We start from the raw sequence: 27,515 nt of genomic DNA on the forward strand, positions 1-27,515 counted from the left end.
TGTTGGACTGCGCTGCCCATCATCTCAGGCTTTTGGCCATGCTGCCTGGCCAAAACTGATATCCAATAAGACCTGGTTAGCTATCTCTGTTGTGCATTCTGTTCATCAGAGACCATAAGGTCATAGCCAATTATCCCTCCCCCATATCATGTTCCAACACACTGGAAACTACTATTATCCACCTGCAGCTGTGGTGGATAATCAGAAAAGCTGGTGGGAAAAGAGAAAATCTGGTTGGTAAAGAGGAGTAAATAAGATGTCAAAGTAGGGTCTAGACCACTACTGTATATAAACACTAACCTAGTAGCCAAAGACAACAAAGAATTGCATGCAGGAGTGTGAGAGGGTTGACAGAGGAAAAACAGAAGGGCCCAACCCTTCTGTTTCCTGTGGAGTTCTCCAACCATCCTCTGCCTGCCCCCAGCAAGCTAGGCTTTTCCTTCCTTCCTGCCTGCCTGCCTGCCTGCTAGTAACTTTTGTGGGCTTATTCACAAAGCTGTTCATCTAGCCAAAGTCAAGCAGTTTAAATTCCCAGTATAATTTCAAGGGGACACTGAAACACTTGCTTAAATCTGTCCGGCTGAAATCAGTGGGGCTTTAAAATGCTTATCCATGGCCGGGTCATTAACTTGGCTGCCTCGTGCTTTTCCTGCTCCCCATACTATGGATGCTAGGAGTTACCTAACTGATAAATTAAGCTGCAGTTGTCAGAATTTTCTCAGGCGCTGCCCCACGCTGTGTTAGAGAGCGAGAGCACATTTCAAGATTTGCAGTGCGGTTGTTACAGTATAGAATTTCCAGCCCTGCTGCGTCCTAATTGCATCTCTACAGCTGAGATCGTATTCCCAGTTCTTACTGGTTGCAAATGGTTTCTGATGTCAAAGGAACTTTTCGCAAGGACCTTTAAACCATGAAACTGTGGATGACTTCTGACAAGCAGAGCTGCAGCTGCTTCTTGCGTGGGAACAGTCCCTTGAGATCTTGCCTATTAAATATCTGTTGCCATATTCTTATGAATAATGTAAAGTGATATGTTATTAACTGATGAAAAACAGCCAAGAAAGAGAGAGCGCGTATGCTATGACATCTGAATTTCCCTCTCTATTATCCAGAAATAGCTTTATACTTTCTTTGTTTGCCCTGAACAGCTTGGGCCTCTTAGATCTTAGAAAGTGCTTTCTCTAGAATGTTCCACATATCCCCACAGATCCAGAGTTGAGAACCGGCTCTGTATCTCTTTATTTACCGAGGTAGAATCTCAACCTTTTGGGTTGCAAAGATACTTCAAGGCTGGATGGGCAAATGCCTATAATCTATTGCTTAATAGTTTGAAGATCCTGCTGTCTTTTCGAAGTTTGAACATATATCCCAGAAGTCACCAACCTCTGGGGGTGAATGAGGACATCTAAAATTTTGAAAAAAAAGTGATGTGGGAGAGAGTCATAAAATGGCTGCTGCACGGACATGGCCATTCACAAAAGGACCACCGTGGGAATTGAAAATGGCTGCCTTGGGGTGTGGCACAATGCAAAGTGGCTGTTGTTAAGGCATGGCATAAGGATTCCCACAACAAAAAGACACAGGAAAACAAAATGGTGCAGGGGGACCTTTTTAGTCCCATCAGCGCAGGGGAAAGGTTTCTATGTCAGACAACGCTGCACTCATTCACAGATAGAAGCTTTTTGCACACCTACACTATTAATATGGATGGCAGTATGGGCATGCAATCCTGACATGCAAAGAAATATTTAAGGGGACATGTATAGTATAGGAGAGTCTGAGCTATTGCAAACAGGAATAGAGCATCGTAGATTTCTGAGGGAATATTTATTGAGACTTTTTGTGTGCACCATAGGAGGTACTGTTGGGCACCCATGGGCACCGCGTTGGTGACCCCTGGTATATCTTATAACCTTCAATCTCATTTGGATACCAATTTGGACTTATGGACTGTTTATATTAATATCTATGTTTATTGTTAGTGCGAGCTGACAATGCTTCTTCTTGGTTTTTGTTATATTTGCAAAATGAGAGAGAGAGAGAGAGAGAGAGAGAGAGAGAGAGAGAGAAGTAGAGTTGGTTGGACCACAAAGAATATATTTTTCTATAGTATCTCTCCTCCTCAGAATTCTTTGCTTTTGCCTTTGTGCTTAGTCTCCATCCACATTACTAAGGATGGGGAGACAGGTGAAATCTTTTAAAATTTAAAAAGCAGTTATTGGTTTGAAAAAAGGACGTATAATTGAATCCAGTGGGATTTACTTCTGTGTAGATACACACAGGAGTTGATGGTGAACTGATTACTGTAGTGTAAGCACTTCCATGCATTTCTGCTATGCTAGATGGCGATGTGGTCTAAACCACAGAGCCTAGGGCTTGCCGATCAGAAGGTCGGCAATTCAAATCCCCATTATGGAGTGAGCTCCCGTTGTTCAGTCCCAGCTCCTGTCAACCTAGCAGTTCGAAAGCATGTCAAGTGCAAGTAGATAAATAGGTACCTCTCTGGCGGGAAGGTGAACGGCATTTCCGTGCGCTGCTCTGGTTTTGCCAGAAGTGGCTTAGTCATGCTGGCCACATGACCCGGAAGCTGTCTGCAGACAAACGCCGGCTCCCTCGGCCTACAGAGTGAGATGAGCGCCACAACCCCAGAGTCATTTGCGACTGGACCTAATGGTCAGGGGTACTCTTACCTTTACAATTCGATTTTTTAAAAATTCACTTATTCAATTAATTTACACTTCTTTAAACTGTGAGTTTTGTAAACAGAAAATAACATAATACAGTTCATCACCATTATTAGTGTTTGTTCCAGGGCTTTTTTCCCAACCAGAACACAACAGAACTCAGTTCCAGCCCCTCTGAGGTAGGCACCATTGTCATTCTAAGAGAATGAGGGAGGTGTTCATGGTGAGTTCCAGCCCCTCTTTTTCTAGAAAAACAGCACTTGTTTCCTCAGTAAGGCATTGCTGCTTATTAGATGTCACTTCCTAGCATCCAAGAAAGTATTCGCCACTGGCATTTCTGGAGTAAGAATAAGGGGAGTTAAGGAAGGGGGTGGGATGAGAAAATACTCCCGACAAAAACCAGTTCAGGTTCAGGTTTATAAAGCGCACATTTGAGATCCAGAATTACAGTACCAAAACCTTAGTGCTCAAAAATGTCCAGCAATTTTTTATTTTTTTTGGTCTTGGCTTCTTTCCAGTTTCTAGCTCAGGCTCTTAACCACATTGCTATGTGAGTCCTCAGATGTAGTGACCAGAAAGACTTCAGAAGTCGTAACTGGACTCAGCAGGACTTAAGGGTCGGAGCTTCCTGTGAAGATAACATTTTCTCTTGGAAGTCTGCCATTCCATGCCCCAGACAAAGTCAATTTATCCAGACACCATACTCTTCTTTCCTTCCATTATCCAACAGTTTTGAACAAGAGTGGAATACCCTCTTCACAGAGGTTTGCTGTTCATCTTGCAGAATCAGCAGGAGACTGGCTTTTTCATGTTGAACAGGGCTGGAGTACTTTTGGCCTTTCAGCTGTTCCGAGGATTCTTTGAGGGGGATGTGTTTAAATGAATGATTGCATTTCATTGCATTGTAGATATTCCTTTCTTTTTTTCCTTTTAGTGCTAATTGATTTATATATTTTTGTAATTTGCCTGAGGTCTTAGGGCTAAGGATGGGAAATAGGTTTTTTAAAAACAAACATTTTTTTAAAAAATCTAAATACTTTAAAAACCTTGGATCTTTATAAAGCAATTTCAACCAGAGTTAGATTTTACTGCTGTTTAGATTGTAGTATTTTTTTTTAGCTCTGGCTCTCTCCATTTGTTGTTATGCTGTTTTTAGCCTAGGAGCATTATTTTCTTTTATTTATTGCATATATATATATATATATATATATATATATATATATATATATGAATATGATTGGATTCTCACTTTTTTGTTTTGTTTCATTTTAGATGCTTTCCATTCAGAGAGAGGAAAATGTGGGTGCTACATTTCATTTCTAAACAAATAAATAAATAAATGCAGAAATAAATAAACCCAGTCATGTGAACCCCCGCGAGCAAGTACTACACTGATTGGGACAATTTACTGCAGCTGCACAATCAATGCAGTCTCAGAGCAGACTCCTGGCTAACTGCAGAAATGCTAATGGGAATATCTGCCCATCTGTAGGCTCTGCAGTCATGGTTCTCTCCTTAGCAGACATTCTCTCAAAAAATATGAGACTCAAATGAAACTTTAATACACGGCATGATAAAAGCCTGTCATTTTATCGGGAGGAGTTTTTTTTTGTTGTTTACTGCTGTAACAATTGTTTTCTCAAAATTTATCTTCTGTACCATGAAAATAAATAAAAGCAGTATATATATATGAGACTGGTTGTATTTCTGCAAGCCATTGCATGGGCTTCATAGTGGTGGCTCCTGAGGGATGATTCTATTAAAGTATTTGGGTACTGGGTATTCCTTTATTTTTATTTTTTAGCACTGATTGTGATAGCTTGGCCACTGCCCCTTGTCATCTTCAAATATCTGAAGGGCTGCCACATGGAAGATGCAGCAAGCTTGTGTTCTCCTGCTCTGGAGGGTAGGACCTGAACCAATCGATTCAAATTCCAAGAAAGGCGATTCCAAATAAACATTAGGAAAAACGTTCTGATGCTAAGAGCTGTTTGACAGTGGAATGGATTGCTCCAGAAGGCGGATTCTCTTCCATTGGAGGTTTTAAAAGAGAGATTGGATAATCTGTCAGGGTTTCTCCTTCTGCATTGTAGGGGAGGTGGACTAGAAGACTCTTGGGGATACCTTACAATGCTACAGTTCTATGTCCTCTGTTTTGACATCCACAATAACTAACATAAGAACTATGGGAGCTTAATGCACTGGCTTGGGACAAATTGCAGAGCTGAAGGAAATGCGTTTAAAATATCTCTCCTCTTGCTTCCCATCTCCAGAACTCTCTCCCTCTCTCCTTGTTCTCCCCTGTGGCTGTGGAAGGCGGGTAGTGACAGGCTGATGGTGACATAGTACACAGCTCCTTTTCTCTAGCACTTTTGGATAATGGAAACTGAAGGTAACCTCAATAAATTAATAGTAGCGACTGGCCCCAGATTACCCAGTAACAGGATGCAAGTTGGCATATTGTTTCATATGCTACGAAGCCCCCTGGTGTTTTCAGCATGGCTGGGTGGGGAGAGAACTGAGGGTGCCCTGTCCCTTCTCTGCATGCTCAGGGAAGGAATTAGTGGGAAATAAAGGACCCTGCACATATTTTCCAGCACACTGATCAAAATTCAAGACATATCTCACTAATCATTGCAAGGTAGAGAAGATCCCCTGGCGTTCCCAGCGATGCCTGAGTGGGGGAAAGGAGAAGAATGCACCAAATGCTGTGTGTGGTGTTGTGTGTGTGTGTGTGTGTGTGTGTGTGTGTGTGTGTGAGAGAGAGAGAGAGAGAGAGAGAGAGAGAGAGAGAGAGAGAGAGATGGAGAAAGGGAGAATAGATGACTAGGCTGTATGAGAAGATAACATTGTACCAAGGGAATTGTGTGCACCGCTGCTTGTTCAAGCAAAGTTTAAATATAGAAGCAGATCGTAATACAACAACGACAATGCGGAAGCATCAACAACAGCAAAGAAATAGTAGTCGTATGGGTGGGGCTCTCTCGGCTTCCTGACATAGTCAATCACTGGTGATTGCCAAGAGGGAGAGGGGAGAGGACCCTGCCTTTGTGTGGCAAGCACAAAGCAGCATGCTATCATTGAGCAATGAAGTGGGAACATGCAGGTGATTTTGACCGAAGGGTCAGCTTGGTGTGGTGTGGCACATGGTGGAAGGAGTGTTGGATTGGCTCTATTATCGCATGTCACACCACCTCAAGCTCCCTGTGCCTTGCCTCTCCACTTTCAGTTAGCATCAGTGACCCATTGTGCTGGGAAGCCAAGGAAACAATGGAGGCCTACCTGTGCTCCAACAACCACTACTGGAAAAAAGCACAACAACAACAACCATAGCTTGCAAACTTGATAAGTGGACAAATGCTGGGCGAACTTTTAAAAAAGCGCCTTTTGGATAAAGTTGCAGGTGTTTTGACAAGTGCAGCACATTTGATTCTGTTTTTGGAAACATCCATTGCGGTTGGAAAACAAGGCTTCTAGGCATGCCAACCACACGAGGCTCATTGCAAGCAGCAGCAGATATGTCAGTTCACAAAGGTGAAAGGTAAAGGGATCCCTGACCATTAGGTCCAGTCATGACCGACTCTGGGGTTGCGGCACTCATCTCGCTTTATTGGCTGAGGGAGCCGGTGTACAGCTTCCGGGTCATGTGGCCAGCACGTCTAAGCCGCTTCTGGCGAACCAGAGCAGCGCACGGAAACGTCATTTACCTTCCCACCGCATCGGTACCTATTTATCTACTTGCACTTTGTTGACGTGCTTTTGAACTGCTAGGTTGGCAGGAGCTGGGACCGAGCAATGGGAGCTCACCCCGTTGCGGGGATTTGAACTGCCAACCTTCTGATCAACAAGTCCTAGGCTCTGTGGTTTAACCCATAGTGCCACCCACGTCCCACGTCAGTTCACAAAGCAGAACACAAATGATGTCACCTGCTCTGGATTTTCTAGGTACAGGAACTTAAGGTGCTCATGAATGTAACTACAGTGGTACCTCTGGTTAAGAACTTAATTCATTCTGGAGGTCCTGAAACTGTTCTTAACCTGAGGTACCACTTTAGCTAATGGGGCCTCCTGCTGCTGGTGCACAATTTCTGTTCTCATTGTCACAGTCTGGTTTATGGGTGGTTGAAGTCCTGGTAGAGAACATCAGGATTGGGGACAAGACAGTGGGGTGGGAGCAGGAACAAGAGTCCAGAATCTAGGAGTCCGGAAGCCAAGGGTCAGAGAGCCAGGAGTCAAGAAGCCAAGGGTCCGGGGATCAGGAAGCAAGGAGTCAAGATGCCAAACGCAGCAAGGCAGGAAGCGTGTTGCTGTGGCAAAGAGCCAAAGGGAAATGCTGTCCTTATATCCCTTCCTGGCTCTCGCCACCAGGTGCTGTGAGTTACCAATCGGCCTCACCTGTGTGGCCGCGCCTTGCCTCTTCAGAACAAACTTAGGAAAGCCCCAGTTCTGTGAAGCCCTACCAGTCACAGGGCCTGGCTCCTGCACGCACTCCTGACACTCATCCTGAGGTAAAGTTCTTAACCCGAGGTACTACTTCCGGGTTAGTGGAGTCTGTAACCTGAAGCGTTTGTAACCTGAAGCATCTGTAACCCGAGGTGCCACTGTAATACCATTAGTACTGAATTTGCTCTTGTTTGCTCTCAGTAGTGCCTGTGCCCTTGGGTTTTTTATTTTAAAGAATACACACCCCCCCCCCAAGAGATCTTTTGTGGTAGAAAGATTTGGGTGCTATGCAGTGCTTTCCCCAAGAGGTACTCAAGGGTACGCAGTACTGGCACCTCTTTTTGTTGTTGTTAAAAAGTGTGGCACTTACTGTAACAACTTCATGGTGAGTACCGGGCACCTATTTTTCTAGGGGAAGAAAGCACTGGTACAACGTCATCTTTGTAATTAACCACTGGGGGAGTTAGTGACTGGCTTCTCTTTTTACATCATAATGGCTCCATCAGGTACAATTAGTGCTCAAGTGAAACACTAGCTTGCATGAAAAATAAACACTGGCTAGTCCTGAATGGGGGCTCCCTCTCTAATTAACCCTTTGAGGGCAGAACTATTGGACTTTCCGAATGAAGCGTTTTCTGCTACCTGCATCATCATATTTTTTTTTAACCCTCATAGCCATGACAGCCGTAAATGCCAACGTGCAATTTAATGTAGGCGTCCTTGACCAGGCAGAGTCCATCCAACCAACGAAGCAATCAGCAAACAAATTCTTAGGCCCCTGGGGCATACCGCACAACTTTGGTGCTGCGCCATTCCTGTAGGTATCATGGGAGCATGATGTAATGGCGCCAAGCATTCATGGGGACACAGTATTCCAGAAAGTATTGCTATAGGGGAAGTTCCATTTCCAGGAACTATCACAGCTGCTTCACCACCAGCGGACACATAATGGTTTCGGGGCAGGTGAGACCAACGGGTGAGGTAATGTTCAGAAAATAGCAGTGAAAACAAGGAACACATCCGCATTTGAAAGAATGAGTATGCTTGATGTGACATTTCTTGCCTGTGTGTGTATGTATCAAACACACGAGCCTTAAGCTCAAGTCAATGGCAAGCATTACAAACAAGAATGACACTGCAGCTTTGGGAATTAATTAGGAGGGAATCGATTTTCATGGCCAAAGCCGGAAAGAGAACCACTCCTTGGGATTATGATTAAAACAATTCAAGATTGTCAGTGTCAATATTGGTCCTATGGTGGTTCTGGAAAATGCTCAGGATTAGCCTCTACCAAACCTCAATGGTAAGGAAGTGTCAGTACTGCAAATCTCCAAGAACAGTTCTGTACATGCTTTCTCTGACTTACAGATGGAATCATCTCTATACCGATGAACTCACCACAAGGATAACTGGCCTTTAAATTTGTCGCTGCTTCTTCAGATGCCAAATACCTAAAGATACATACACACAGCTTTTGAAAAGTGAAATGATAAAATAGAAGGTAGCATGGATTCCAAATTCCCACACCACAGAAATACATCCATTAATTTCAACAGGAATTGCTTCCAAGCAATTTTAGGATTACAACCTGAAATAGCCAACCGCCTAGTCTTTCTGAAGAAATGGAAGAAGCCAGAGCTGATTTAGATATATCGGGTTGTAGCCAATGAAATTGTTGCATTAGCCCAAGGACTAATGGGGATGGAAAATGGAGAGGAAGTCCTCTTACAAGGATGGCAATCCCTGTGCTAATGGGACAACTTTTTTGGCTATAATCTATACTTGTCACGTAAGGCAGTTTCATTTACACAAAATGGCAAACCTACGCCATAGCTTATTCCAAGGCTCTACATATCTCTCATTTTGTGGAATCTAGGCCCTAGTCTTCTGCATATTCCATAACATTGTACTAGTATTCAAAACTGAATATGGTATGTGGGTTAAATGTGTTTCTGGTACTTCGTGGCTAACTATTTCAGGCCAATTTCAGCGCTGGAGCTGTCCATAAAATTCCCCTGGTGACGATAGAAAAAGTATAAGAAGCCATTCTATGTCTGTTACCATATGGTTTACTAGTAACTTTCCCCCCATCCAATAGTGGGAAATAGGGCTACACCTTCCCTCTCATGTTAAAACAGAGCAACACCCCCATTTGTTTGAGTTATAGATTTAGAGAGTGTCCCTTGAGAGCAGCAGGATGTAGGTCCCCTACTGCTATATCATAAAATTCAAAATCATCACTTCATATGGTGCGGCTACAACCTAAGCCATTTGTTTGCACATTACATGTGGCAAAAGCAGAATAGGCAAATGAGTATGTTTTCCCTCGCATGTTGTAAAGTGTGGTATAAGGCTTGTGTTCATATTTCGTGAGGACCTTCTCATAATCCCAAAGTGTCTGCTAACGTAGAAGGATACTCTCCAGCAACCACATAAGAGAAAGTAAAATGTGAAATGAGTTTCTGCACATTGTGGCACCTTCCAGATGAGGACAGGCTGTGTGATTAGAGGCCTCTGATCTCCAGATCCTGTTAAGGCTGTTACACTATGCCCTGCCTTGCGAGTTTCCTATAATATCAGCCTGCCAATAGCCAGGAAAGAATACCTGATTAGAAGGACCTTCAGTCTGGCTCAGTGAGATAATTCTCATGTACTTAAGCCAAACACTTTTTTTTAAAAGGTGTGTTTGTGCTTTGATTATCTACTCAAACATGGCTTTCAGTACTGTATTGTCTCTCTGACTTAGGCCTGAGAATATTTTTCTTTCTTGGCAAGTATCTGGGGAACACACCATGGCAATAAATATAGTCCACCATGATGTCATAGAATAAGGCCTACATGGAATTGCTATCTCTGTAGGCCTCCCACGAAACAGTCATCAATCTCTCACAGGGTTTTAAGTTGAAAACCTGATCAGGATAGTACTCAGGCTCTCTCATACACATAACCATGGCCCTATTTGGACAATCATAGCTCAGTTTAATCAGGTGAGCTATGAACAAGGTTGAAGTGGTTGTAGATCAGTAGAAGCTATATAATAATAATAATAATAATAATAATAATAATAATAATAATATTTATTATTTATACCACACCCATCTGGCAGGGTTTCCCCAGCCACTCTGCACGGCTTCCAACAGAATATTAAAATACAATAGTCTATTAAATACAGAATATTAAAATACAATAGTCTATTAAAAGCTTCCCTAAACAGGGCTACCTTCAGATGTCTTCTAAAAGTCTGGTAGTTGTTGTTCTCTTTGACATCTGATGGGAGGGCATTCCACAGGGCGGGCGCCACTACCGAGAAGGCCCTCTGCCTGGTTCCCTGTAACTTGACTTCTCGCAGTGAGAGAACTGCCAGAAGGCCCTCGGCACTGGACCTCAGTGTCTGGGCAGAATGATGGGGGTGGAGATGCTCCTTCAGGTATACTGGACCGAGGCTACATTTTGCATGCAGAATGTTCAGGTTTTATCCTCAAAGAAATTGGAGTTCTTGTTGGAAATACACTAAAAAGGATATACCAAGAACTCAGGCCACAAGTTTCAATATAAGGAATAATTCCTACTCGAGAGTTGAAAAGACGTTTTTCTTTTCAACTCTCGAGTAGGAATTATTCCTTATATTGAAACTTGTGGCCTGAGTTCTTGGTATATCCTTTTCAGGTTTTATCCTCAGCATTTCCCTACCTGAAATCCTTGAGAGTCACTGCCAGTAAGCATTGACATTACTGAGGTAGATGGACCAAGGATCTGACTCTGTATTTATTTATTTCAAAAGATATATATCCAACTTGATTGTAACAAAAATTGACAGCCTCAAAGTGCTTTACAATAATAATATAAGGCAGCTTCCTAACAAGAATGTTGCCAATGCGTGGACCCCCTCTGCTCATGTAAATCTCAGTTAAACCAGGAAGTCTCTAATTAACCCGAGTTTCAATGTTTCATTCAAACCAGGCAACTATGGTTTACTGGCTTCAGTTGGTTTAATTCCTAGACCTGTTCCAAAGCTGGTAACCACAGTTTCCCTGTTTTGATGAAACAGGAAACTATGTTTAATAAAGGGACCTCCCGGTTTAACTGTGCTTCCTGCAAAGAGAGACAAGCAAGGACTGTGTGTGCCAGCAAGACATTTGTTCATATCTCACCATGGGCTCCTTGGGGAGGAAGGGCAGGATATGAATTTGATTAATAAATTAAATATATTAAAAAATTAAGCCGAGAGACAGCAGTCCAAATGCAACTGTTATCAACATTTCAAAGAGTTGTAAGTCTCTCTCCCTTTCCCTGTTTCTTATCTGACAGCTTAACAAAATGTGGATTAAATGCTCTTCTCCCTTCTCAAAAGCCAGTTTGGGATAGACCCCCTTGTTTCCCCAGTGCCTCACAGCACTCATTTTTGCATGCCCATCTAGCCCCACTGTCACAGAACTACCCAGAAGCTCCTTCAGTTCCCTCAAGTTGTATCTCTTTGGTGTCATTCAGTCATCATGCTGTTGATTCAGTGTGAGCAATAATGTATTATTCATTTTTTCCTGAGTTCATCAGTGTCTCAGCTTGTTATTCTTACGATTCCCCAGAATAATAGAGCTTAGTGAGGCAATTTATCCTCAACTATGGCAGTGTGTGTAGGTAATAGAGTCTATTCAAGAATGTTAGGAAGAGGGGAAAAAACAACTATGTTTAATCACCACCATTCCTCTAGAGATTTGGGACACAATGAAACTCTCGGAAGCTCTCCTAACTTTCAAGTTTTAAAATACAACCTTCCAGTGAAAAATCGCTAGGACCCAATGGCTTCTGAATCAGAAAATAATGGAATCAAATCCCAACTCAGCCATTACTAGTTTGGGCAAGTTGCTGTCCCTCAGTTTCCTACCTACAGAAGATTGTGATGCATGAAATATTGTTAGCCAAGATGCATCAGGTAAGACGCCTGAATAAGGTCAACGTCCTACATGGTGGCTCTACAGCTTTTCCTAGCCCCTGACTCACTTGTTCCTGATTTTTTCACAAATCCATTGTCTCTCTTTCCCTAGGTAAAAATTACGGTCTGCCTGTGCTTCACACCAATGAAAAACAATAATATAATAGCCCAAACTATATCAAGTTACATGTTGTTATATGATACAGGATTGAGCAGTCTTGCCATATCAGATTTCAGAAGCAAAGAAATTTCAGTTGGGGAATGTAGGTGAGGGGTGGTTGGGAGAAGATTCCTAACAAAGTTTAAGACCCACATTTGGATTGATTTAAAAATTAAATTGCAAAAGAAAGAAAAATAGAATTTGTTGCAGTTCCTTCTTTTTGAACACTTTGTAATAACTACAACAATAGCTACCAACATGGGCAGTTGCTGGTTATCACATAGGTGTCCCTGACTGTCTGACCAGGACACTGAGCACACATGGATACTGTTAAAAGGAAATTTCATCTCATGCAGACAGTGCAGTAAAGTCAGAATGAGGATAGTGCAGCATTGTAAATAAGCTCACATACATTTCTAGCCTCTATTTTTCCAGTAGCTTGTACACAAATATATCAGCCAACTGTGGTTTGAAAGAAACAAAAGAACCAAACTTCCTAACCTGGTCACCTGGAAGCAATTCCATCTGCCCACAATGTGACCAGTGAGTAGCTAGTATGTACAAGCCTGAGATAATAAAACATTGTCAAGAAGCTGGTCTCAGTGAAGGTTCTCACAGCACAGCTGATTTTGAACTTCTGCCCCTATTATAACAGAGTAGATAGAAACTTTCCCCTCACAATATTTTACCAAAAAAATAAGCACACAGAATGCAGTTGTAGCATAGAATTCTAGGACTCTGCCAGAGTTCTTTTGTCTGCCTGGCAGTGCTGTTTCAACAATAGTAAAAAAAAGAGCTGTAGATCCCATATGTGATTTGGAAAGCGTTAAGCCTTACAGTAATTGTGGAGCGGAGAATGATGGGTGAATAACACCATGAAAAAGAGGACAGTACTTAACATAACACTGTACAACCACCCCTTCTCTATAATGCTGTGTCTAAACAGGGATGGTGGAGAAATTTGGTATACTTTGCACTCGAAGTTGAAGTTACCATATTTGCATTTTCCAGAACACTATGAGATGTAAAAATCCAGCTATCCTTTGAAATTTGTACTTATTCAAATTTCGTGATGCAGTTTTTCAAACCACACAATGATACCAAAAATGCACAGATTAGGGAACCGGATGCATAAAAATGAGTTTTTTAAATACCCCCCCCCCAAAAAATGTGTTGTATTAGGTGAAATTGCTTACAAAAATATGTAACAAAACTGTGTATAATATTTATCAGGAAAACATTGCACTAAGATCAGTGCTCCCCCCCCTAAAAAATGTTTAGGGGTACTCTCATTTTCCTACTCATATTGAAATACTGCTCCTCAGTGAGGCCAAACTTAGATTCACGAAATGTTTAGGGGTATGCGTACCCCTGCATACCCCCAGAAAAAAGCACTGGCTAAGATAGTGAAGAATATTCATGAGGATTTTTTAAAAGTTGCAAACTGAGACAAAAATGTAGGGAACAGAAATTAAGACTGAAAGATAAAGAGAACTGAAATTGACAGATCTTTCCACCCCTACTTCTAAATGGTTCATCTGAAAGAGGAAATGCCTCACAAATGAGAATGGACAAATAAAAGAGCACAGTCGATGGAGAAAAATATGCCAAATAATTATTGGCAGCTGGGAAATGGAACAGTAAATCTGATAAAAGGGGTGAGCCAAGAGAAAGTTGATGTGTGGTATTGCAGCTAAGCAATCTACCTGCCCCCCTCTCTCAATATATCTGGGGTTGTGCAGGGCAGAATGAACTCGGTTACTTTGATTCCCTCAGGCCGTGATATGGCACATACAACACAGATGCAGACTGGATGGATGACACTAAAACAGCTCACATTTCAAGATTTACCTTCTGCTTCTGCTTGAGGTAACACAAAATCCAATTAAGAAGCAGCAATTGCTGATGATCCCTCATTTGCCAGCCTTTCCCAACCATCCAACTGACCACTCGCATTGACGGGAATCAAAGCAAACGTGAAGCCTCCTCCTAAAATAGCTGTTGCAACTACTGTCGAGAGGACCGTGTCCAAACGGCAGTTTGTTGGAAGCCTCCGTACGACATCCTTATTATGCAGAGAGGAGGAGGATATGCTTATCTGTACATAATAGTGCCTCACAATCAGATGAAATGCACTTTATACCTATGAGATCATCTCTCTCGAGACACAATGCTAAATGCTCCAGACACAAAGACCTTGAAGAGTTATTTGTGCGAGTACCAAAAAATATCTTATTTATTCTGCCAAGGAGTTATCAAATCATGTAGGCTCATTGATTTATATAGGTGCATTAATACACCGAAAATGATTTATCTGAAGCACCTGCTATGCTGCATTATGGCAGCGAAGCCACTTTGATCTTGATACCTGCAAAAGAGCTTATTCCAGCATCGAAAAGGAATGATACTAGTCTTGATATTACATTTCCTATACACCAGAGATGCACTTAATGTTGTTACATTTCAAGGAGCCAAAATGAATACATTTGGCCTCTATTTCAATACCCTTAAATTTATGCACAGGATTTACATCCACATCCCAAATAGAGGAGTCCACACACTGGATTCTGAGTGTGGACCATCCATGTGTCCCTAATTTCCAGGGACAATCCCGGATTTACAGAAGCTGTCTCAGTTTCTGATTCGATCATGGAATGTTCCACTTTTTCTTAGGATGTCCCTGTTTTCATTGGAGAAATGTTGGGGGGTATGGAGTTATGCGACCCCCGAGCCAAGGAAATAAGAAACTATACAACTTTTAGAAGACATCTGAAGGAAGCCTTGTAATGTTTTTTTAAAAAATGCTTAATGTTTTATTATGTTTTTATCTATGTTGGAAGCCACCCAGAGTGGTTGGGGCATCCCAGTTAGATGGGCGGAGTATAAACATTACTACTACTACTACTACTACTACTACTACTACTGAATAGGACATCCCTATTTTCATCAGAGAAATGTTGAAGGGTACGTGAGTGTGTTCAGTTTTGGGGGGGCATTTTTGACATGACGGTCAAAATTTGTTTGATTCTCTAAGAGGCCTTCCTGCCACTTTTTATGCTGAGCAACAACACTGGTACATGAAGGAGCATAAAGGCTGATTCTTAATGAATTAAAGAACAAACAAATCCAAGTCTTGGAATAATTAAGAATCAAACTAAAGTAGGGGGATATTTGCCCATCATTCCATATGGAAGAGCTTGATGTAGATGACTCCCCGCCTCCGTTTGTGTTCTTCCAACAATTCCCTCTTTTGCACAGAGGACAGTATAATGTGGGATGGGAAAGAATTCAAGTCATTTTCAACAGCTTGATTATTTCTGGAAAGTTGAAGAAATGGACAGCAGATGAATGCCTGCCAAGCTAGGATACACTGATGGTTCCTATACTGTTCTTTTCCATTACACTCTCTTATTTTTCGGGGTTTATAGCTCAGCAGTAAAAATCACTCCACTCTGAAACTCGGAACACAAACGTCGAGTCCTTCCTTAGAATGGATTTACACCTTAGACAGTGACAGTTCAAAAATAAAGTATTTGGGCCTGGAAGGTCATTTCTCAGTTGCGACCAGCTGGAATCTTGAAGGCCCCCCTCCCCAAATTTTCAATCTCGACCAGCTATAAAGGGTGTTAATAGCTCCTCTCAAACCACTAGGGGCAAGAGCGTAAATAATCCCATCTGAAAGTCACCAAACACACATTTAACCCAATGGGCCATTTAATGGGTTTTGTAGAAAAATATAGGGCAAGAAATACAAGGACTTTTCCTCTTCCAAGCTGTAATAACGCCAACCTTTAAAGGGAACAAGATTTCCAATCCACAAAAAAAGAAGCAAGTACTTTCAGTCTCTGCTTCAACTGTTGTGGTGACCTTAGTACATAAGGTATACTGAAAATTTGCACATATTACTTAACACATGCTCTGTTACATTTAATACTTCAGGTTCTTTCTACTGCTGTCTTAATATCTGGGCTGAGTTTTCAGGCATTGCGAGACTAGACATTATTTTATTTATTTATTAAGATAATTTTAAACGACCCTAAGCAGTGCCCAGGTAATAATAAAATTCACCACTAACAATAAAAAAGACACGTAAGGATGGGAATGAAAGAGAAAGATTAGCCTTGGGATACATGCTGGGGAGATGAGAAAGTGGTTGTGCTTGAAAAAGGTGTGGCTATTTTGCATGGCTATCTGAATGTCTTGCTATACATGTTAATGTTCCTCTATGCCTTCTGATGAGGATGGATTTGGCCTGTTCTTTAAAGCACTGAAGGGGGGGTGGACTGAAGCTGGCTCATGTAGGCCAGCCAATGTGGAAGAGGTAAGAATGATGCCCTCTTCAACAACCAAACCACTCTCCAAAGTTTGGCAGTGTGGGGTTGTCCAGTTGTCCAAAGGGACTGAGAAGGGCATGTATTGTGTGTAGTCTACCCTCCCTGAAGGATTGTTTCCACCCACCTTGTTCTACCCAGACACTGAGGTCCAGCGCCGAGGGCCTTCTGGCGGTTCCCTCACTGCGAGAAGCCAAGTTACAGGGAAATCAGGCAGAGGGCATTCTCAATGGTGCCCCCCCCCGTGGAATGCCCTCCCACCAGATGTCAAAGAGAACAACATCTACCAGGCTTTTAGAAGACATCTGAAGGCAGCCCTGTTTAGGGAAGCTTTTAATGTTTGATGCATTACTGTATTTTAATATTTTGTTGGAAGCCGCCCAGAGTGGCTGGGGAGGCCCAGCCAGATGGGCAAGGTATATAAATAAATAAATAAATACCCTTGGCTTCACCTTTTTCACCTACCTTATACTGCTGGCAGGATGAAGGTTTTAATTTGGGTCAGATCTGCTCATTTATTGGTCATGTCTAGGCTGATCAGGTGTGCATTGGAATGGGTATTCTGGTGAGCATACCATCTGATTATGGTCCCCCCCACTGGACAAGGCTGCAGCACCTGCTGCAGCACCACGGACAGCTCTTCATGAGCCTCTTGCTTGGAAGCCAACTGAGTGCTTTGAGCCTCGGCCTCTGTCTCTCCTAGGATCCACCCCCTTAAGGAGAACATGTGCCTCTTAAAGGGCCAACCCTCTGGCCCAAAGGGAAATCTCTCCTACTCTTCATGGCGTTCTGCCTGGGGAGTTCTCTGTCTTGTTGTGCTAGTGAGGAAGTGTAAGAAGACTCATTTATCAGGGCTGGCCTCCATTTCTATGGGATCTAGTTTGGCTCCTGTCTGCCAAACGTAGGTCCAATGACCTCCAGGGTTGTCGGGGAATGGTCTGAAGATGAGGACAGGGGAATGCATTCTATGGCAGACCAGCTTTTCTCCGATGGAGAGATGGAGAGGGAAGAGTCACCCCCCCCCCATCCACAGCATGTTCAGAAGCAGAGAGACAGAAGCTGAAAAGCTTAGGGAAGAGTTACCCAGTTATGAGATAATGACAAGGGAGCCAGAAGGGAGGGGGCAGCTAGTCAAGACATCACTTGAAAGTGTGTGTGACCCCCCCTCACCATGGACTCAGAGGTCTGAACATATCAGAGAGCGAAGGAGTCAGAGGGAGGGAGGAACTTTCTGCTGGTGCCTTAAATGCTATGGAAGTCAGAAGGAGGGTTTAGAGTAGCCAACTGCCCTCCTTGCGGAGAGCTGTATATTTGTGCTTGAAACATGGTGCTATAATAAAAGGACTATAAATATATCAAATGCTCGTTAATTTTTATCTGTGAATAGAGAGGAGTCTCCAAACCTGGCCCGGCTCCTCAGCCATTGATACTGTAGCCTCCAGTTTGGCAATCTGGTCACACTTGAGACACCTTAAGGGTAAAGGTGTCTATCCACTAACTTCTGGCTCTGGGGAAATGGGAGAGACTCCTTTCATCTAAGGCTGGCCTGTGAGGGGTGGGGGATGCAGTCTGAGGTCACCTTGGTACGCTTCAAGGCTGGCTAGAGATGAGAAGCATGGGTGAGTTAATGGACTAATCTGCTGCTTAGAGTCAGTGTCAGGTTGACAGTTTAAGGTTGCCAGTGGGATTCTAATTTTGATGCAAAAAAATAAAGAAAGAATACAAACGAAAAATCAAACTTGGAAATATTTTTCAGATGTAAATTAAATTGCCATGTAATTTTTGATAGCAAAATCCTACCACTTTAGAGGTTACAGCTGAACATGAACAATAACTGAAATGCATTAGAAACTTGAAAAGATCACACTGAGTATTTATATCTGAACTAGTCTCTTGACAGTGCATAAGCTACAAAATCAGCAGATAACCTATTATCTTTTTTGTTGTTTTTCTTCTTCAAAAAGAGAGAAAAGAAACCATTTGCTATTTCCTTTGTTTTTATACGTGCCAAAATAAAGATGTTTTAATGCTGCTTCTTGTGTGTGTGTTTAAAATAATGCAATGTATTTTTGCATAAGTAAATAAGTACCTTGTTGTTAAAAAGTCACAGACAGGTTGAGATAGTAAACACAATGATTTTCTCTTTTAGTGCATTATAACTGTTGGGATAATTGTCATTGCTAGCAACGTACATTTGTTTTAAGATGAATAATAACACAGCCCAGAAAGGTTGCATTAACTCTCTTTTTTATTCAAGTCACAGAATTGGTTTGAAAAGAGCTGAATGTAATTGGAAGAAATTTTGTACAAAGAGCTAGCGATGAGAGTTCGTCTTAGCCAACCTGAATATTCTATATGTAATAGGATAGTGTACTTGTTGAATATGAACTCCTTTTTTCCAATCAAATAATGTATTCCTTGTGGGTCATTTTCAGGCTTTGGGCTCTTGATATTGTATCCTATATTACACTTTTACAGTTGCGACAGTGGTCTGATGAACACCAGCAGGCACAAGGGCTAGAGCAGAGAAACTTTGGGTCTGCCTTACTTTGCAGTGAGCCACTCAAGGCTGGAGGTCAAAAGTGTCTTTGGTCTATGATGTCCTCCTCGACTGAATCCACACCCAGGCAGCCCATTAACTCTGTCTATGAGCTTTGCCTGAGCAAGCATCAAAACTTCCTATGATGTACACCATGTTTGTCTGGTGACAGATGTGATGGCAGCAGATCCATACATTTATTTATTCCATTTATAACCCACTTTTCTTCGAGCAAGCATACCTGAAGGAGCGTCTCCACCCCCATCGTCCATCCCAGACACTGAGGTCCAGCTCTGGTGGTTACCCACTTTGAGAAGTGAGGATACAGGGAACCAGGCAGAGGGTCTTCTTGGTAGTGGTGCCTGCCCTGTGGAACGCCCTTCCAGCAGATGTCAAGGAAATAAACATCAATCTGACTTTTAGAAGACATCAGAGGGCAGCCCTGTTTAGGGAAGTTTTTAATGTTTGATGTTTTGTTGTGTTTTTAATATTCTGTTGGGAGCTGCCCAGAGTGGCTGGGGAAACCCAGCCAGATGGGCTGGGTCGAAAGAATAATAAATTGTTGTTGTTGTTGTTAGTTACCCACATGCCTAGCCTCACTGGTTTCTTAAAAATATATCTCTAAGAGATTTGACTAGTTATTTTCATTTTTGCCTGGAGAAAGGCTGACCAAACATGAAACTTTGGGGTAGCCACAGCAAGGAAGTTTTAACTTTACTCGGATTGGCTCTGCCCTGCTTTGCATAACCACACTCTGGTCATGCTGATGTTTTTCTCATTATTTGAGCAATAGTTTAATTATACCATCTAACTGCACACCCAGACTTTGGTGCTTTGTGAGCCTGGTGGCAGCAGAGCAGCACCATTCCAGCATGACCATTGCCAATCTAGTCATTTAACAGCTGCTAGCCTATCTTAAAGATAGGAACCCATCCCCAAAACTCTGTTCTCTCTGTTCATTCCACAACAATGGCATCTCTAAGGTCCCCTTTCATGCCTTCTTCTCTTTATCATGTAGGGAGAAAAATGCACCAGGTAAAATGTGAGCTAGAAGAGTGATCTTGAGTTAGTATTCAGTTAGACAAAGAAGTCTATATCAGTAGAAGTACACTGTCCTGATCAAGAGAAGGAATAGTACCACTCTATTCTGCCTTTGTCAGACCACACCTGGAATACTGTGTCCAGTTCTGTGGACCACAATTTAGGAAGGATGTGGACAAGCTGGAATGTGTGCGGAGGAGGGCAACTAAGATGATCAAGGTTCTAGAAGTAAAACATCATCACCATAATCACCACCACCACCATCATCATCATCAGCTCCTGCCAATCTGGATGGGTTTATGAGGAACAATTTAAAGAGCTGGGTATGTTTAGCCTGGAAAATAGTGTCCTGGGACTGTCCTGGGACCTTAATTTAAAAGTTCTCCGATCACACAATAAGATGGTGTATCCTAGGCACGTCCAACTCCCAAGAGACTGTGATCTACTCCCAGTATAAAAAAGCTGGCAGTGATCTACCCATTGCCATTGCCAAGAACTGTTGAACTTTTTGGGGGGGAGGATTGAGGAAAGAGTGCCCAGAGATGTTGAGCTGTTTTTGAGAAGGATGAACCAGAGTTCACTTAACTTAATACCGTGATCGACCTGGTGTACACGCCTGGTGTATCCCATTGTATAAGTTCAAGGGGCATACCTGTTAGGGGAGATGAAGATTCCCCTCTTCCCCATTCCTGAGTCACTTCCAGTGTCAGAGCCCCAGATAGCACAATAGTGCACAGAGATAGGTGCTGCAGTCAGGCAAGGTGCGAGTTCTGTGCCCTTCACCCATGCCCCACTCTTGCTTTCAAATTGTCCACCGGCCTATCTTTCTGCATGATGAGATGCAGGGGAGAAGTGGCAAATTGAAACATGGCCCTGAGTGAAAGTCAAGCCACAGCACTGGAACAGATCTTAGTTCCACGACACTGACGATGACAAGTCTATCAAATGAGATGCCTCCTTCTAAGTCAGCCTGCAACTCAGAGTCAGCCTTTACAATGCATTCATCATCTCCCACTGAATAAAAGATTCTGACATTTACATGGCTTAAATAGAGCTGTTCAAGGCCTAGAAAGCTGACTGCTGCAGGTTTTCATAGAGAACACCACCAGCATACCAGTCTACTTTCCTACCGGGCTTGCCTCCAGCCTTCCCTACAGCAATATGAACCTAAGCCACCTCCTAGGCAACAAAGATTGGTTGGTTCTCTCTTCACATGATGTAAATAAAGGACTGATGGGCAGGGGTGAATCTCACTCCCCCCTTGCCTGCGCTAACATCACCTTAGGAAGGATTGACAGTCTGCATTTAAAGATTCAGGCCAATGACTGATTCCTTCTCAAGCTACACTTTAAATCAGGGACAGGACAGGATGACGGAGAGCACAGAGGATAGCGAATCATTGATAAATGGGATTAAGAACTAAGAGCAAGTTAACTGTTACAAAGCACATTACAAACTATAGTTTCTACCGGCCCTAGCTGTTAAAAGACTGGCATCAATTTAATTTCAAAGCAATTGTGTTTAATTAGCCAGCAGCCGTTTCATCTTCTTTTGACCTCCAAGAAACCCTTTGATATTGTGAATCCAAAGGGTGGTCAATGCGTCCTTGCGGGAAGGAGTGGTCCCAGCCAACTTGAAAGAGGTGGTGATTTGACTGCTCCTGGAAACAGTCCACCCTGGACCCTCTGGTTTGTGATAACTACTGCCTGGTCACAAATACCCCCTTTCTGGGGAAGATAATTGAGAAGATTGGGGGGCAACTTTTGAATGAAACAGATTATCTCAACCCATTCTATGTGGGGCTGTGTCCACAGAAAAAAACACCACCGTTCAGAGCTAAAGAAAACTATGAATGTAAATGTATAGCTACAGACAGGTGCTTAACAAGACCTTTCAAAAATTTCATTCATAAATTTTACACACACACACACACACACACACAGTGCTTTTTTCTAGGGGTACGCAGGGGTACGCATACCCCTAAACATTTTTTGAACCTTTGTACTTTTGTCCATTTACTGTATTTATTTCCCCCCGATTTGAACTATAAAATGGTGATTTTCTTGAGTCAAAATGAGAGTACCCCTAAACATTTTTTTTTAGAAAAAAGCACTGTACACACACACACTTGTCCATTTGAAGATGATTTCTGTGTTTCTGTGTCCACCCGGTAAGTTCCCTTGGTTTATCTAAAGGACACATTCCCAAATGAGCAAGAAACAAAACATTGGGATACAGATCGATGTGCTGAGAGAGCAAATATTTCGCCATACATTGCTAGCAATGCTGTTCCAGCCTTCAGTTTTGGCACAGCGTCAGAGAGGCTGCCTGTCAAAGTTGATCCACAATATTTTTCAAAGTCTCTCACGATATAGAGGTCAGCAGGGTTGCTCAGCGTTGCTAGTTTCATTTCCACTAGCTGCTAGTAAGAACATCATGAGGTAGTTTGCAAACTAACAGGGCGTGAGGGTGCGCATGTATCTATAACCCTACAATTTTAATTCTCTCTGATTTCCTCTTGATATCCTTTCCTTATGTCTGAGGTTCAGGCTGCTCCAGCACCTCAGGATCCTTCCAGCTTATTCGCAGCTGCATATGTAGAGCAGGCTGCTGAGCCTGACAATTTGATCTGAGAAGCTACAAACGGGTGTTATGTTTTTCCATGGTTTGTTGTGAGCAACAATGTGCCATTTCTGGCTTGGTGGGAGGTGGTTTTTCTTCCATCAAAAAAGACCCGAAAAGAGACATCTTCCAAGATGTTAAGAATTCTGTTTCTAGCCTGTTGTAATGCACTGAGTGCCTTTACTGCAATGGAACATGATGCTATGTTCCCTTGGCCTCAGGAAAAAAAGATAAGGAGATTCAGCAGACCACAGGAGGGGCTGCTTTGTACAGATTTTGCAGAGTGACTATGCAGACAGTCAATCACTTATGATCTCCACCCACATGGTCCTTCAAAGCAAATATTTATGCATTTATTTATACCCCACCTTTTTCTCTGAGGAACTCAAGATGCAACCCTGCAAATTAGGTTGGGCTAAGAAGCAGTGACTAGCCCAAGGTCGCCCACTGAGCTTCATAGCCGAGTGGAGATTTGAACCCTGGTCTCATAGGTCTCACGATGTCTGATTTCCAGCATCATAAGCCTACAGCATTATTTGCTTAGGGTTTCCCATCACAGGGAGAGTCTATGTACATACAGTGGGCTTCCTCCCCTTGTGGATGGTGGAGTAGGGGAGCTGGAGGGCTGTTATAGCAGAGCAGGCCCCATTTTCTCCTTCCACCCTAACTACAATTGCATGGAGGGTAATGCCTAAACAGAGCTACACTGTAGATACGTGTAGATATACAGATATGCACAGCATGTACTGTATGGCCATATGTAGTTACAATGGTGACAACCTAATCACAGTAATAAAACAAGGAACCATACGTGTTTTACATCCCATGACCCGTAACCTTTCTTTATGTATACAGAAGAATATGAGATGTTTTATGACTCTTTGTTTGCTGTGTTTGAACTGCTATATAAGCTTCATTCTGATTCACAGTCTTTCTAACTAGCAGTTCTGCTTAGGGCTGCCCTATTGTGATGGTTTTAATAAACTGGGTCCCTACACAATGTTGTTATTCTCTGATGTCAAGGACTGGCCAGGTAAAGAGTGGGGGAAGCCACGTGCCCAAGACCGCCCCCCCCCCGGAAAGTACAGAGGGAGAGGATTTAGATCCTGGTGGTGGGAAACTGACAATACCCCAGAGGAGGGGATGAGCTGGGAAGTGCTGGAGGCTGGGAGCTTGAGAGACAGTGAAGGGGTGGAATCAGACAGGTGCCTCAACACAGGGCAAGGACAGGAGAAGCCAGACTGGGCAGTTCTCCCTCTGACAGCTTTTCTGCTGACAGCTTGCAGCACTCTGCATGTTGCTGAGCAGAGAGCTAGGCAGACACAGAGAGCGTCTCTTGGAGCTCGCCATAGATAGAGGGAGGGGCCTGACACAGAGGGCTAGGGAGTGGAGGGGGAGCTACAAGCCAGTCTGGACAACAGCTTCACTAAGACAGGAGCAACCTTCAGAAATCTCCATGTGTTCTTCGTTCTGCTTTACTTAATAAAGAAACTGCAGTCAAACCTCGGCTCCTGAACAGCTCCGGTTTTGAACATTTCAGTTCCCGAATGCCGAAAACCCGGAAGCAAATGCTCTGGTTTTTGAACGTTTTTTGGAAGCTAAATGTCTGATGTGGCTTCCATTTGAGTCCAGAAAGCTCTTGCAACCAATCGGAAGCTGCGCCTCGGTTGCCGAATGTTTTGGAAGCCAAACGGGATTCCAGAATGGATTGCGTTTGACAACTGAGGTTTGACTGAAACTGCAAGTTAGCCAAATGTTTCAGTCCTTTTCTCTGATTTGAAAATGACCTGCTCTCCTTGTCAGCTCTCTGACATCTTGGTTCCATGTTTTATTTAAAGGTGTTCCCTTACCTGGATAAGAACAAGTGGTGGAGAAATTAATTCCCACCACAAGTGGATGATGTGACAGGAAGGACCTGTCCCTTGAACTGGAGCGCTTGGTTGCATGGCCCTTTGGAGAACTTGAGTTCAGGCACGCGACACAAGGCGGCAAAGAATCTGCTGCCTCTGGGTTCACAGAAACTGCCTTAGTAAAGAGCGTCCTGCTGGCTTCACCAAGAAAAAAGGTAGCGACTGAGGCAGCTGCTAGCTTTCATTATCAGCTGGAAGAAAAATGCTGGGCAAGGGTCCAAGTGCTAGAGAGAGACAGCCCAGAGAATAAAACAGTGGAAGGAATGAAAAAGCTATATCACTCTCTCCCCCTGCTACCCCAGTCACCTTTCTGAGCCTACAGCACATGCCCATTCTCATTCGATATCCCTCAGCCGCAGGATCCTGTAGAGCGTAAATCAGTTCTACTGTACTTACCGGCAGCACCATAGGAGAAAAGGAAAATGCTTAACAGAAGATTGCATGTTGTGTCAGAAAATATGGCGCTGCATATTATTCACACTTCAATTGTTGCAGATGAGTGTATAGAAAAGCAGTATGAAAGGCAGGTCAACAGAAGCCAAAATCCCATTTTCTTTATAGATATTAGCTGGTTGACTTGCCAGCTTCCTACAGATCAAAATGTCACTACTCGGTATTGGAAAGATTTGTGATTTCCCGTCCAACTTTAGGTCGGATACTAAAAACAAATGCATGCATTTTTTTCCTTTTAAGCTGACAACAAAAGAAAGAAGAATTTAAGATGCTACAAAATCAGAATGGAGAGACTATGATTTGCATTTTATAGAGCACCGTCAAGGCATGCAGTGCATTGCAGAGTTCTGTAAGCAAGAAGGAAGTCAGGCCCCGGTTCCAAGAAGCTCACAATGTCAATGTTGATAGTAAGGGGAGCAATAGGAGGAATTGTACAAGATGGAGCCATCACAAGGAGCAGAGCTCTTCTACCTAAATCTAATCCCAAGAATTGGGAAAGGTCGGCAGTTCGAATCCCCGCGGCGGGGTGCGCTCCCATTGCTCGGTCCCAGCGCCTGCCAACCTAGCAGTTCGAAAGCACCCCCGGGTGCAAGTAGATAAATAGGGACCGCTCTGGCGGGAAGGTAAATGGCTTTCCGTGTGCTGCGCTGGCTCGCCAGATGCAGCTTTGTCACGCTGGCCACATGACCCGGAAGTGTCTCCGGACAGCGCTGGCCCCTGGCCTCTTAAGTGAGATGGGCGCACAACCCCAGAGTCTGTCAAGACTGGCCCGTATGGGCAGGGGTACCTTTACCTTTACCTTTAGGATCATCCATGAGCTTGCTCAGAAACACTCAGAGGAGGAGGAATCTTTGGTCCTCCACATGTCATTGGGCTTCAACTCCCATCAGACCCAGCCAGTATGGCCAATGCCAAAGGATAATGGGAGTTGTAGTCCAACAATATCTGGAGGGCCATTTGCTGTACACCATTGCTGAATGGAACACTCTCTTTCTCATCCTTTTGGCTTATGTTGCTCTGCAGGACAGCATTTCCACCATGAATGCTATAATCTCAGTAGCACCTTTCTCCAATTCCTCAACATTTATTCCTCTGTGAAACAGGCTTCCATTCTTCTGTCTCAGTGCAGGGTTTAGAGCTTACTCTAGTGTTTGCAAGGTGGCCAAGGGAGATGGAAATTATTTCCATTTGCAGTAAAAAGGAAAAGAAAAAGTCCTTCAGCACTCTGCAGCCTCCCTGGCTGCCTCATGCTTCCTGATCTGAAAAAATCTCCAAAGGAGGAATTACTCCCCCTCCCCTCTAAAAAAACCCAAAAGAAAGACTTTGATTGAAATGCAGGCAGTTTGCAACCTGGGAAGGCTGCAAATTGCAGACCACTGGAGAGATGATTTGAGGAATGAAAGAAATAATACTCAAACTTCCTTTGGCTACCTTAGAAGTAAGATAAGTGCATCAAAAGACCATATATCACACCCACAAGAATGTCAGACATTTTCTCTCCCCTTTGATAAATACAATTTATTTTCATATTAATTGATGGAGAATAGCAAAAGGAAATGCAGGAATTTTTTGGGTTACAGCCCTAATGTAAACATCACCTCCAGATGAAATTTTAGGTGTCAAACTTGGAGCTAGTTAATATGGACCCCCCAAAAAAAAAATCTAAGCATGATTCAAGTGACCCTGACAATCTGCATATGGTTTGACCAGTACTAGACTGCTGAGCTGCACAAAAAAAAGTTTGTAGAGCTTTAAAGTTCTCAGTCGCAAAAATATCGATCAGTGGTTCCCAATTGTTAGTCCATGTAACCAACCCAGTAGGGTCTGTGGCAACATTCACTTGAGAAAAAGTACCATAGAGATATCTAAATTTCCAAAAATAGAAGTTCAATGGCTTGGCTTTTGAAAAACAAGGGTCTGCAGTACCTGGCTAACTGGCAACCACTGATGTGCCGCTGCTGGCAAATTGCATGCTGAGCACTTTGCAGGGTCTCCCTAAAATCACCAGAAGGGGGAGCTTTCCTTGTATCCTGAAAATAGGACGCTCAACATCCTATTTTTGGGGTGGGCTCAGCTCTAATTATATGGCAGGGTGGATGTGCTGCCTACAGCGCTCTTGTAAATATTTAATTTAACCCTCCTCAGGGCTAATGTCTCTCCAGCATTTTGCATCACGTTGACAGTTCCAGAGAAGACAGGGTGAAGTGGTTGGGTTTCTCCCCCTCCCCTTTTGATCTTTTCATAATCATAACGCAATTGTTCTTTGCTTTCATCCTCTGTCATACTAAAGCATGATGAATAGCTAGCCTGAGAAATGTTCTACAAGGAAACCTGATTGCTGAGAGCAGGGGGTTTCTTTGGGGGGTGGGGGTGGGAATGTGTTTTTTAATGGTGGGCTGGAA

At 43.1% G+C, this 27,515-nt stretch overlaps 1 protein-coding gene across 3 annotated transcripts in view; it reads right to left on the bottom strand.

Moving 5' to 3' along the window:
* LINGO2 (leucine rich repeat and Ig domain containing 2) overlaps positions 1 to 27,515 on the bottom strand; it is a 537,786-nt gene that overhangs the window by 62,146 nt on the left and 448,125 nt on the right. The gene's annotated exons all lie outside the window — the stretch shown is intronic.

This window comes from Podarcis raffonei, chromosome 17, assembly GCF_027172205.1.
Source record: "Podarcis raffonei isolate rPodRaf1 chromosome 17, rPodRaf1.pri, whole genome shotgun sequence".
Taxonomy (NCBI): Eukaryota; Metazoa; Chordata; class Lepidosauria; order Squamata; family Lacertidae; genus Podarcis; species Podarcis raffonei.